The 13814-nt window shown below is 38.4% G+C and overlaps 1 long non-coding RNA gene across 1 annotated transcript; it reads right to left on the bottom strand.

The window, feature by feature from the left end:
- Window positions 1-6: 6 nt before the first annotated feature.
- LOC104909230 lies at window positions 7-10201 on the bottom strand. The gene is made up of 3 exons (XR_002110209.2): window positions 4687-10201; window positions 1440-1549; window positions 7-888 (listed from the first exon to the last, which is right to left on the bottom strand). It is a non-coding gene; the product is annotated as an uncharacterized LOC104909230 (long non-coding RNA).
- Between the last annotated feature and the right edge of the window lie 3613 nt (window positions 10202-13814).

Below are 13814 nucleotides of genomic sequence, written 5' to 3'. Positions count from 1 at the left end.
TTTGTTTTTAGTAACTCCTTAGAAACACTACTTATTTCCTTCCTAAAATTATTTTCCTTTCACCAAAATACAGTAGTTTGGTATTGTGTTAGTAGTTTTTCTCCTGATTGATGGTGCTAATGGAATATTATACAGCAGGATGACATGGAGCAAAGCATCATAGCATTTACTTTTTGGGGAGGATAAAAGCTTGACAAATATGAGAAAGAGTCTATCTCACGTTTTACGTCAGGAACATGATATATAGAGCAGAAGATGAATACGAATTTCCAAGCAGAAAGGCAGATGGTTTCATAAAAGTAGTATTTGGGATTACCTTTGCTCCTGAAAAACTCACTGAATATTCTTGTACAGATGGGAACTTGCTTCTGAGCAGGAGACAGATTAACTGATCTCATAATACTGTGCTCACACAGAAAAGTTTCCAATTTACTAGTTTTTCATAAGTAGCTATTGAATTTGAGAGTTCTCTACAGTTGACTTTCCATTTAGATGGAAAACTTAGCTGACCTCAGTAATATCTGAAAATCTCTGACAAAGAAGGCAACTGTACACGTGCAGATGGTCTGTGCAACACATGTACACTGTGTACAGTATGATGCAAATTGTAAAAGCGATGTATGCACGCTCAACAAACCTCCTGTGTTGACATACCATTCACATCAGACTTGCTACACACACACTCTGGCAGTAGACATACCATTACCTCTGCCCAGCATTTCCTGGACAGGTATTTGGAATGCTACATTCTGAGATCGTAGGTATGATAAACCACCAACACTTACTCTCTCCACAGAGCTGAATTTGGGTCTTCAGCTGTTCTGTGTCACAGGAAAATCGGGCAGACCTGCCCAGCTCTTCATCATATTTCCGTTCACTCACAAAGTGCTGCAGAAATACAGACAAATTAATGGTAATTGGCATTCTGATCAGAAGACTATATAGATGTATAGAGACCAATCAGTACTTTTCTTAAGTTCACTTTAAGGCTGTGCAACCTCTTGACACTGTTTTGTTGGCAGGATCTTTATTCAGAATCAAAAATTTTTACATCTTTACCAAACAACACTTCTCACAGCCCAATGATAAGTGGATCTGTCCCGCATTTTGGAAGTGGGTCACTTCACTGGGGTGCGTGCATTTGATCAACTCAACCTGAAGCTATCAGGTTTACTTGTGAACTAGGTCTGATAAATGATACACAAATAGCAAAACTCTCCACTGCTCTGCCTCTGAAGGGATAGCTTACACTTCCCTGATAGCATATCCAGATTGCTCAGAGGCCCTATAATTCTTTAATGAGGTATGACTTCCCCACAGAAAGTTAGTTACCCTTTGGTCCACAGGAGGAATGAGCAGCCTGGACATGTTAGCATGATAGCACTTCCTTTGCTTTTGTGCGGACAGCACACATGCTTAAGAAAAAGTGAACGCCTGACCTTAATTTCAGCCCTGAGTTCAGACAGTTGCGCTTCAGCCATTTGACTGGCAAGGTCCGTCAGCCTCTTCAGCTCTTCAGCTTTCTTCTGCCGAGCAGTCAGGATTTCCACTGCCAAATACCAATAGTAAATAATTAATGCTATGAAGCTGAATTTATCTGTAATTCATTATTCTTTAGGTTTCAACACTGTGCCACGAGAGAGAAACACACACATTCCACACTTCAACTGGACTGAATATGCTGTGCTGCCTGCACAGACAATCAGTGTATTTAATCAAACTGCCTGACATTTGAAAATTATCTCAAAACAGGATAGCTTCTACAAAATCAAAGTTAAACCAATCCTTCAATCTTGAGACAAAGAGGGCAGAGACATGCTGTTCCAAGTCTTCCAGTGCCTTATTCTTAAGCACAAATTCAGGCATCCTTTCATTTAGACATTTTACACTCCCTGAGCCAGTAGCCTGTTTCCAAAGAAATGTTCTGTTTTACGTATACAGTAGCCTATAGCTCCCCTGAAAGAAAAAAATCTGTACATATTTGGTTTACGTTCAAATCACTGGCATTGCAATTTTGCTTTCAAGTACAGAATATGTCCAACTGCCACTTTTAGGGCAAAGCAGTATTATAAACACCACCACTTCTAGGGCAAAGCAGTCTTACAATGGCCAACAGTTCTTATGAAAAAATACTAATTATTCACTACTGCCCATATATTTTGTATAAGAAGTGACGAATATTTATGCTTTGACAGGAAAAGATTAACCAGGAGTCACAAAGCAAGTCCACTTACGTTCAGAATAATGTGACATATAACAATTTTGGTGGAAAATTGCATATTCTGCTACCTACACGGTGACTTAACATAAAAGGCTGATTCGTGGCTGGTGGGATCAACACCTATGGCAAAGAGGAAAGACAGCATCTACATATAAAACACTAGCAATCATAGCCTTTTCAACCGTAGCCTCCTGTCTACAGCTTATGTCTATGGATATGGTAAGTGGGTGGCAGCTAGTGTAAAATATCATAAAGCCAGAGATTTCGTTATAGATACTGAGACTTTCCTGCCTTCATTTGCCATAGAATTCCACAGCAGTTCTGGCAAGTCTCAACCAGTTCATACTTTATAATGTCATTTTTGCAGGGTAAGAATTTATTTCTCAACCCAGTAGCATTTATTTACTGGATGGCAGCTTCCTCTCGAAGTATAGAATGGTCCAGGAGGTGCAGGGAAGACAAGAGTAGTGGCTGTACAGCTGTATGGGAGCAACCCCATTGTGCAATAGAGGAGTGTGCATCACACAAGGTAGAGCTTACAGGAAGGCAGGAGGTGGCTACAGCTCCCTTCAACCTGTTGATAAACCTCTGCCTACATTACTACTTCTGCTAATAACAGGCATTTATCTGTCTTTCCAGCTGATCTTTAATTTCCTTTTTGTGGAATACAAACTACAAGAATGATAAGTGTTTGTTGGATTACATGAAGAATTCACTAGTTGTTTTTCTTTGCCCAATAGTTTCACTGTTTATTCTAGGTGATAATACTGTTTCTCCCCAAGGTCAGCACTGCCTTTGCTAAAGTGACTGCTCAAACCGTACAATCTCATTTCCTACTGACACTTAGAGTGAGATGCCAGCAAAATACCCATTTGCACAAAAACTGGAATTATCGTTTTCGGAAATTTTCTCAGTATTGACAGTAAGTGTAAGATTACCCACATTAAAATAGTCCTCCAGTGAAGCAAAGGGATGTGAAAATAACAATGTTGGTTAGAACATTATAGTCCTACAAGAACTTTCTGCCTAAAGTTCTGATGGCACTTTATAGGCCTACAATAGCCTTGAAAGACAACTACACAGGTACAGAAGCCATCTAATGTTGTGTGTTGAGTCAGCATGAAAGCAGGGAAACTAAACCTACCATGCATGAATATAGCACTTTCATGCCTGTAGATAAAAATTACATTTACTTTCCACAAAAATGGCTACTGTCCGTTGACAAAATTAATGAAGTGGCCATCATGATATCATCATCCCTGGACTGTGGATTTTCAAAATGTGTTTTTGTTTATGAAGTTGGAAAACTATGTCTGCTGATATCAATAGGAATTTTGCCATTGGTTTTCCTGGAACTTTGCATATGCCCTGTAGCTGATTATGGCAGTGTTTACAAGTAAACAGCATGTTTCCACCCACAACTCCTCCACAGGTTAGCATCAGAAAAGTTAGCATACAAAATTCCAAACCTAAACTAAAGCCAATTGCTGCAGCAGCAACTTGTTCTTTTTAGTCTCCATATGTATACAACTGTAAGAGACTTAAAGTAGCAACAGAAGATTTTAATTTTTTTAAAATGTAACTAGTATACATTTGTGAACTCAGTAAGAGTTCTAAATACATGTGAAACATTCAGGAACACTACAATTGAAAGGGCCTTACATTTACAAACAAATGAAAGAATTATAGGCATACACGTCAGCAACGTTTTAATCTATTAGGCAAAGTATCATTCTAACAACACTTGGGTTATTCTTTAGGTCCACGCTTAGCTTTCTCTACAGAAACATATTCCCTTGTTTACTTGTCAATGAATGCTATGTCTCTCTCTGGTGGGTATAAGAAAGATAATATGATATGCTAATACATGTCAAATTGCTTTTCTCCCCTTCAAATCATATACATACCTTACCTATGTAAGAAACAGAGGTGACAGGAAAGCCTGGAGTCACAACAACTCTCACAGATTATTAAGAAAACAAATTCCAGTAAACATCTGGGTTTTGATTTATTTTGGTTTATTGATTACTACCCCTAAAAGGCATGCAAAACCAGAATAAGCAGTTCCTCTAGCAACTTTCAGCATTGTAACTTATATATGATGACAAGGAAGCAAAAACAATGATTAGAAAATCAAGAAACCAAATTAAAGTAGTCAACAAATCACAGAAATAAGGGAAAAAAGAGTACCAAAAATCTGTTAAGTCAGTAGAAGAAATATATAATTTTAATCTAACTTCATGTAAACTTTTGGTTTACCTTAATATCAAAATATTGAAGCTTTGCTATACAGACCTTATAAACAGAAACTACAGAGAATCTCTCCCTAACTACTCGAAAACATGCATATAATGAAAGAAGCGAGAATGCTGAGAACAGAATTGATACATCGTGTGGTTTTCTGCCAAACAAAACAAGTATTTACATGACTGTACCAGAAGTTCCCTGACATGCTTTGTACTTACTGGCTTCTTCTTTAACTTTGTCAATTTCTGCCATTAATGACACTTCTTTGTCTATGATGCTGAAGAAAAAAAAAAAAGAAAGGAAACCACCATTTAATCCATGCCAGAACTTCATCAAGATCAAAAGCAAAACTACACAAAGACTTCAGATCTTAGTTTTGGGAAGTAATAAATAAAAAAGATTTTAAAAGTAGAAGCTGAAGATAGGCACACTCACTACAAAAATTAGTTATTATCAGTGCATGTTAATTTAACCAGGCACTTCCCTGGTCTGCCTGTGTGCCTGCACAGATGTGGAGGTCACTCCGATTTACCTCTTCTGCATTGCCTGGGCACCAGCAATCATCAAATGACAAAACAGTCCCTTTTCTAATTAAGTCAGATACACCTCTGCTGCTGTTCAGGTTAACACAGATTAGATTTCAGTGCTGTACTGACAATGAAACAGAAATAAAAGCATATGGAAAGGGCTATTTCTCTTCCCATAGAGATATTTTTGCAAAGTATGTCAGAGTAAGCAAGAAAATAGTTTGTGATATGAATAAGCCTAGAAGTATTTCTACGAGAGAAATCAACTTCCTCACCTACCAAAGACTGGGAAGGAGTGGTTCCCCTTTTACAGGGCCTTCTGAAGATCTCATAAGCTTTTCCTTTCACATGCCCCTAGCTTGCAACCCCAGACAGCACTTCTGGTCATCAAACTGCAAACTGATTAGGTGGGTCTACTGAGAGTAGACCAGGTCTGGTAAAATGTTTGTATCACCATTCCAGCAACATCATTTGGTGAAGTATCAACTGTTTTCCAGTGGGTAGCACACTGGTATGCCCCAGCAGTTTCCCCTCACAGGATTATTCTTAGCCATATTCATGACTAAAAAACACTTCCAACATTAATGGTTCTGTTTGCCTCAGTGAATAAACTCAAGCAGCTGGGGAGAAACTGCAAAAAGTTGATAAAAAAATCCAGGCTCACAAAGGAATAGTGGAGTTCTCAGCTCAATAAAATCATCCTTGAATGCAAACTTGTGCACCCAATTGAGGATACCAGGACTTCAAGACCTAAAAACAGCCACTTGAAATTTGCTTGCTTTCAGAGACAAACTACACAGAATTATAGACAAACTACTCCAGAATTATAACATACTGAAATGTGACACAGGCATGGCAGGCAGAGCCAGCCCAAAATCTCTCAACAGCAAGTCACAAAAACGTGCTATTCCACACGTGCTTTCAGCACCTAATCTGTATTTCAAAATGGCAGAGCGTGTACTGGTGAAAACAGAGGGCTTCTTAGGATCAAGAAAGCAAAGATCCTATGGAGTTCAGCGGGCAAGAGTCAAGGACAAAAGACTTGTGGAGAGAAGGATGCACAGGCTGTTGACTAAAACAGGGCAAGATTAAGAAGCAGGAAGCTAGGCAACACAAGGAAGATACACAACTGACTCAGCCAGAAATTCACCAGATAGATCATGTTCAAGTGCTATGCAGCCTTCTTGAACACCTTGAACACCTTCCTATAAATTAACAAAGTTAATGGAGGAGGTTTGCAACCAAAGTTCTGCAGAGTTCTATCCTCAGGTTTTACCAATCAATTATGCCATTTTCACAGTGACTCCCAAAAGCCAACAGCATTCTCCAGTCATAAGCATTAATCTTGAACTCCAAAAAGTCAGGTGATAATTCACCTCTTTAATCTAAATGGAGATAGCATCTTCAGTTACTCTTTTGTAACCACATGCTACAATAAACTTCCTTGGCTTCCACAACAGGTGACTGAAGTGATTTGTGCAAGTTCTCACTTGGTATCTGTCCTCCACAAGGACTGTTATGGTCTTCATTACTTTCCTCCATCTTCAAAACACCTGCACATTTTTGCTTTTGCTATTTCTGTTACAGAAGTGCTTCCCTAGTGTACCCCCACAGGTTATATAAAATTTTGGCTGGAAAAAATATTCAAGCAGCAAGTTCACAATAGCAGAGCTTATCAGAATTGTATTTTGGCCCAGGTCATTCCCTGACTGTCCTCCTCTGACTCCAACAACACATCCTGGCTAAACAGCTTGGCCACTAACATTTTATTTTGATGCCAAGTAAAAACACTTTTAATACCAGAATAAAAGAAATACAACTACTATGATATATCTCTCATATTTTATAGTCAGATCTCATCTGTTACTAGACAGCTTTCCAGTCCTAATGCTTTAGTGTGGTCTCTGATGAACTTTTCAGGAAAGCATTTGGAAGTTGAAGCAGGAAAGGCAGGACTGTGATGACTGACAGTGCAACAAAATCTGTAGTTACAAACAGATGAAAAAAATACAAAGAAAAAGAAATAAAGAGAAAAAAAAAAAAGAGTTTGGTGCCTTCGTCAGTATCAGACTTGTTAACGTAATAAATAAAGTTTCTTCAGACAGATCTTCATAGGGTTGCCTTCCCTGAAGAAAAGACAGCTGTATTAACTCGTTCCAGCTGAGGACACAGATTCTCTCACCACATTAGGAATGGAATATACTAATTCTCATCTGGAAGTGTACAGCTACATTTCTCAGCATGGAAGTCAAACTATCATATATCATGGAATAATGGAGGAAATTAAAGTTTCCTTTGAAAAGTCATAAGCCAATTAGCTCTAGGAAATGTCACATTTCTTCTTAGTTCACAGAAGGGTCAATTATTAAGGAAATTGAGTAGGAATCAATTTGATTCCTTTTCTATCCACAGAGCATCTTGCCAATTGTTCACCAGGGGTGAGCATCTGTAGCTTGGAGCACAGGTTTCAGCACCGTTTGATTTTAATAACTATATGATTTTGATGAGAGTTCGAGAAGAAGACAACACTACCGAAGGAACACAGCAACAAAGATTCTTAGCATAGAGAACATTCCAATGTGGCAAATAGGGCCAGACACAGGAATTGTTTGTGCTTTAAAGATATGAGATGCTGATGAAGAGATAGCACTGATTATGAATCACTTCACATAAGAGATTCTAAAAGTAAGAGCCTAAGCGTCCTGCTCTTTGGTAAACGGACACTGATTGTGCCTGGGCTTACATGGGCTGTCAGTAGTCACCCTAGCATGCCACAGCAAAAGAGCTGCAAACATCATCTCACTGCAGTAAGTTGCCAGCTCAGCGATGATAGGGGTAAATCATGCTGACAGCTGCCTCATTTCACACTCGTACTCAGAACAACTTCTAAATTTATTCTGACATTAGTGGAAACAAATTAATCTCTCTCTAGTTTGCAGCATAAAATTTACAGCACGTATAGTGAAAGAGATATTCACTTGCGGGTTTTCAGTCAGCTGCAACGCCACAATTTCAATCATTTTAGTGGATTTTTAATAGCATTCCTTCAAAAGTAACCGCTTCAGATTGCCAGATTTATAGCCTCATTGATGAGAATCAGAAGGCTTCACGATACCCAGAATACTCTCTCTCCTCTTCTCTCTTCGAGGCATCATGCTAAACCCAACTGTGCCTGAACAGTTAGGGAAATAAAAAAGCTGAGCTGGCATGGAGGCAAACATGTTGATGCAACTCATAACAGCAGACAGACGTGAATGGCATAGCACTTGCTGTTATAGGTGCAATTCACATTATTCTTTCAAAACTCTTTTAAGCCCCAGAAATTTATAAGTTTTCTCCTAGAGGTGCCTACTAAGCTCCACTGCTTCCTTAAAACAAGCATCTTTGTACACAGTTTGAGAATATATATTTTTTTGAGACTGAGAAAAACTTAGCTGTCACATTCTGAAGGACTGAAGCAGGAGTCTTCATCTGGAAGGAGCCACTGGTGGTCTAGCAGGTGAGGAGCTCAAATCACGACACAGAATTTAAGTCTTCTTTTCTTGAGGGAGAGAATGTGACACACTGTTCTCCAGTTACTTTGCTCTGGCAGTGGGCTTTGGAACAGACCCCAGTAGCACCCTAAAGCTGAGTTGGTTAACAACCTGCTGACAACTCAAGCAAGTTGTAAAATAGTATGAGAGAAGTTAGTACTGTCACGGACTCAGCTATATCTAAGTTGAAATTACACATGAATTCAAGCAATACTCAAGTCCATCCAGGAGATCAGATTAGCTTATGGTTCATCACTGCCCTTTATTTCATGTATCCATTTCCCTTGTAGCAGAACATACCTGATCCACAGGTGGAGTGAAAAGACAACCACAAAACAATCCCCACTCAAACTGCATATTTTACAGAACAACTCACATTCCAATCAGCAACCCAGAACTGTGCCTGTCAAATGTTAGCACAAAGAACTAGAACAACGTGATAAGAAAGTAAATATAAAAACAAGGTGATGAAAATGTAAAGAGAAAACCAATCAGGACCTGTAGCAGGTGATTACAGGCTTTGTAGAAATACTGAATGGCCATGTTTCACGACTGCGGAAACGATACGTGAAGTTTCCTCTATAGCATTAAACACTGTAAGAAAAGGTGTTCTTACAATGTGTGTTTTGCAATATCTCAGAAAGCAATATTCTTCCAATATTAGCTCAATTGTGTTTGAATGTTCACAGTCCTTCAAGGTTATTTGATCTCTGTATTAGAACAAGCACAATGTTTACACAGCAAACCACATTACATGAATTTTCATTCTGATCATAAATACAATCTGTAAGCAGCTAAACAAAAGACAGTAAATCAATTTCACTGGAATTTGTCCTCTCCATAGGGCACCATCTGGTCACAGTAAAAGAACCACTATGGATTTCAGTTCTTCAAGTTTGTTATATATTGCACTATATCTGTCTTTGCTAATATTGTTGTCTCCAGCAGCCAGCTAGTGTAGTGGTTACCAGTAAAGCCATTATAGTTATATCTCTATTTGAATTTTGCTTTGTAGATCTCTTTACAATAAGTTAAGAATTTATTATCATAAAAACTTATTTAAACTCGAAAACTGACATGGAAAAAATCTTGTAAAATAACACTTCTAAATTTCGTTTGTTTACAAATGAAGGCATCACCTTAGAATTTTACCAAGCTTCAAAAACTGAGTTGCACCATGGCTTGTTAGAAACTGGCAAGTTTTCACATAAATTTACCATGGATTTCTTTCCTGTCTGACTCTCAGTTCTGATTCATTACAGCTATCTCAGAACTGTACTGGTTTTATACAGTTAGCCAAAATGCATTCTGGTACGACAAGAGGCTGTGGTTCCTGTTCTTGTGCTCCTGATATTCAGGAGAGGTAACTTTCCCAAAAGCATCCTGGAAAGTCACAAAGAAGGGAGAGGTGTTTAGCTCTTGGAATCTATTAACATTTTTGAGATTATTCCTCTTACGTATTTATTAAGTCAGATTTCTCCTTAACACGACATTGAGATCAGAAAGGGCATATTCACTTCCTTTTTTTTTTTTTTTTCCCAAACTAACATGCACAAAAAAACAGATGCTCACATTCTGCAGAAAAAAAACACACTTAAGAATGACTAAGTAAGAAAAAAGACAACATGAGGCCACACAGTATGAATAGGCAATGAGACAGTAGAATCTACCTTCCCAAGTATAATAAAAAATAAATAAATATATATATATATAGGAATTAAGCAAGTATCTGTAAAAGACTAAGAGGCCAGGAAGGGGGCTATGAATATCACTGTTTCAAGAGATCCATCTGTTCCCTCCACTAATACTAAGCCAAAGAAAGTAATCCCAAACTGCTGGAGACAGTGAGAAAAAAGCAAGCACAAGCTCCAGCTGCTGTAGTTCTGCAGACAAGTGGCCAGCCTCAGGCCAGAGCTACTCTCCTGTCCTTCCAGACCCCCCAGGAAGTGACAGTAAGGCTGGGGGGCTTAGGTAGAAGTGCTGCTCTTTAAAGGTACCTGAAAACAAAGCTCGGCTCCAGGAAACCTAAACTTTTCGTAGAATGGTTTTCCTCTCTGCTGACAAAGTTATGGTCTTGACTGCATGACTGATGAGCAAACAAACTGCAAAAGGATTTGAAAATCTCTTTAGACACATAAGGACTACAAAGCGTCAGCTGAAGGACAGACACATAGACAGAAAACTAATGAGGACTGCCTGAAAATGCAGGGAGTAGCTCAGAAACTCAACTCAGTGTAAAACAATACCAGCCCTGGCCTTCCCAGGCATCTGTCCATACTCTATGCTACAACACCTCTAATGAGGAATGGTCTTCATCCAGCACCATTGAATCTGGAAGCACAAAACCATAATCATTACAGTTCACCAAGTAGGGGTCCCAGTAAAAGGATGACACTGTTCTGCACTTGTGAGCACCAGTAGCACTGCTTATCACTTGGCACTGAATTATGATGTCCTTTTAAATGACACATTCCCCCATTTAACTGCTACTCTGCTTTTATTTTGACTTAGACAGCAGCAGCAAACTTGCTTTATCTTCACCAGACATACAGTATACGCTTTCCTGAATGCATCTGAATATATTTTTAAATTGTTAGCAGTGCCAGAGCCCATTTTTCTTTTCCAGTATTATACCAGAAACAATTTTTTACCCAGACTATGGTGAAGTTTTCAAGTCCTCTTTGCTCTTTCTTGGTGCTGGTTTTTCTGCTTTTTATAAACCACTGGACATACCACAGTGTTTGAGATGCAACAAGCAGAATAGGCTTGTCTTTCTTTGCTCAGGTTTTGCACAGAGTAATTAAATCTGTCCCTCACTACTACAGAGTGCTTTCCATTTGTGGTTGGAAGCAGACTGTATGGATGAGCAGCAGATGTTTCTTTTCAGTCCTCCATATGATTGTGTGGATGCCCAATATGTACAAATGATTTGCCAGCAAAAGGTGCTATGAAGAACAGTGGCTCCATTTGTGCTTTACTCACTTCGCTCAGATTTCCTGGGGCTCTCTTTCTATCCCCAAGGTGACTATTCAGTCTCTCTGTAGAAGAGTGAGAACACAATTACAGCACGAGAGTTTTAACCTCGACAACAAATGCCTCAAACACGATTGAAAGAGGAATTCACTGAGTTTTACTGATCCTCCCTACAACTTCAATAATTTGTTGTTCTTCTCTTCCTTGTCCTACTCTACTGTATGATGTGGCTGTGCTCTGATATATTTTGCCTTCAAACAGTAACCATGGCAGCTTATATTCTCACTCATGCAGAGGTGCACCTGATGCCCACACCCCTCAGACTGGTTGCAAGGAGCAGAAACACTGACCCAGGCAGAACTGTTAGAAGAATGATCTTCATAACTTTCAGGTACACAAGTCCAAGAAAAAGTGCCCATTCAGGTTGCTCTGCCTATCTCTTTCTTAGCTTTAGGGAAAGCAATACCATAGTAGTCTTAGCAAAAATGGTGAGGAAGAGTGCCAGGCACATGCACATGGGTACATAAAAGATCTCTCTCAGAGTAGGGGCAAACTGCCCCTGTCTGGTGGTGTCTATGTAAAAAGCTGTGGTATTTTATGCTGGGAGTTGCAGGATTCCCCAAGAACTTTCAAAAAGCTTTGTAATCACTACCAGAAAAAAGATCAGATATCATTGTCATGCTTACATACTTCCCTATCCTCTACCTATCCTTGCTTTTGGTTACTGCATAACATTCCAGGAGCACAGTCAGCTGAATTGCTTCATTTTCCCTCGACAGATAAATTGACTGTGCCACAGTGAAACTCCCATGCCCAAGGAGGGTTATAAATATGCAGGTGGCTTAATACTCAATTATCTTATCCTCACACTATCACTAATGATGTACTGTTCAGCTTTTAAGTAAGGAAACTGTCATGTGCCTTGTTGAATGTATAAGGTCTGAAGCTAGATGTACCATTGAATCTAGTGATTTCTACCTGAATGCAGTAAGTTTATAGCAAGTGGAAGCAAGTTTTGATAAACTAGGTGCTGTAGACAGCTCTTCCCATCTTTTTCACAGATTTGTTTCACAAGGTCACATTAAATATCCAAGAACTGTTTTTAATTTTTACCAAAAGTTAAGTAACACATATTGCTGCTTAAGCCAATTTTTCCCTTCATGTATTTGAACAAAAACTTGAATACTAGACCTCTATGCTGCTAAAAATCAACAAAATCCACACTGAAATTTCCGTAAGCATGTCCTCACATCACATTCTCCCTGTTGTACATAATGTTGTGCTACACACATAAAATGGCTTTGTAAGGCCTGTATATTTGGAGCACAGGTCTGTTATATTCTAGAGCTTCTGACAGACTCCACTATAGCAATTTAAGTACTAGATCTGTTAGGAGGTGGAACTAAATGAAGTTTTTCTGGTTATTTTTCATCGTTTTGAGTCAACTTGATTTTACATAGTCCTTTTGGATCATTTTGTCTCTTCTTCTATTAAGCACACCTATTAAGATAGGTGTGCTTAAATTTTAGTACTAGGTGATACATTTTAATATTTTTTCAGGCTAAAACACGAATGTATACAAAATGAGTAAATTCAGTTCTGAATCTAATAATATATCCACTCCCCATGCATTCTTAGATCAGGATAACGCCTATTCCACAACCAGAATAACTATTTTTTAAAGCTCCAATTAACTGTGAGTACATGCAAACAAATTAGGCATATGACATGCTATGATTTTAACACTGTTGCAACAAAAAAAAAAAAAAAAAAAATTGAGGGCAAGAGAAACTACACAGTTAATGAGACCCAACTGTCAGATTACTCAGACAAAATGTCAGAGCCATCTGAGTATAAGCAGTAAATGTTTTCTAAAATCCTGAGAGAGCACATCTACAAGCTACCACAAAAAATGCAAATGGACAAAATGAAATTCACTTAATTATTGTACGTTAACAGTGTAATTCGGAGCACTCCTGACAACACAGCCAGTTTTGTACAATAAATACACTGCTGAAGCCCCGAGTTAATGATTCTCTGCCAATACTACTGTACTTTCCTAAGAAATGCTAGCAAAAATACTGAAAAATATTGTGAATGAACTGAGGGCAAAAAGTTTTGTACACTTCTGTGATTTGTAGGTGACTCATATACATTTTTTCTGTTTACTGGAACACCATATAAAATGTAGGTTTTTATATGGCATTTACAATTAACTAAAAGCTAGTTGATTAAATAAAAGCTAGTTGAGTAAAAGTTAAAATCAAAAATACATTTTTAAGACTTTAAATTCATTAATAGTTATATACTTCT

Source organism: Meleagris gallopavo (genome assembly GCF_000146605.3).
Source record: "Meleagris gallopavo isolate NT-WF06-2002-E0010 breed Aviagen turkey brand Nicholas breeding stock chromosome 7 unlocalized genomic scaffold, Turkey_5.1 Chr7_random_7180001952041, whole genome shotgun sequence".
In the NCBI taxonomy this organism is placed as follows: Eukaryota; Metazoa; Chordata; class Aves; order Galliformes; family Phasianidae; genus Meleagris; species Meleagris gallopavo.
Note: the sequence above shows the minus strand (reverse complement) of the source record. Positions and strands in the feature narration are given on the sequence as shown.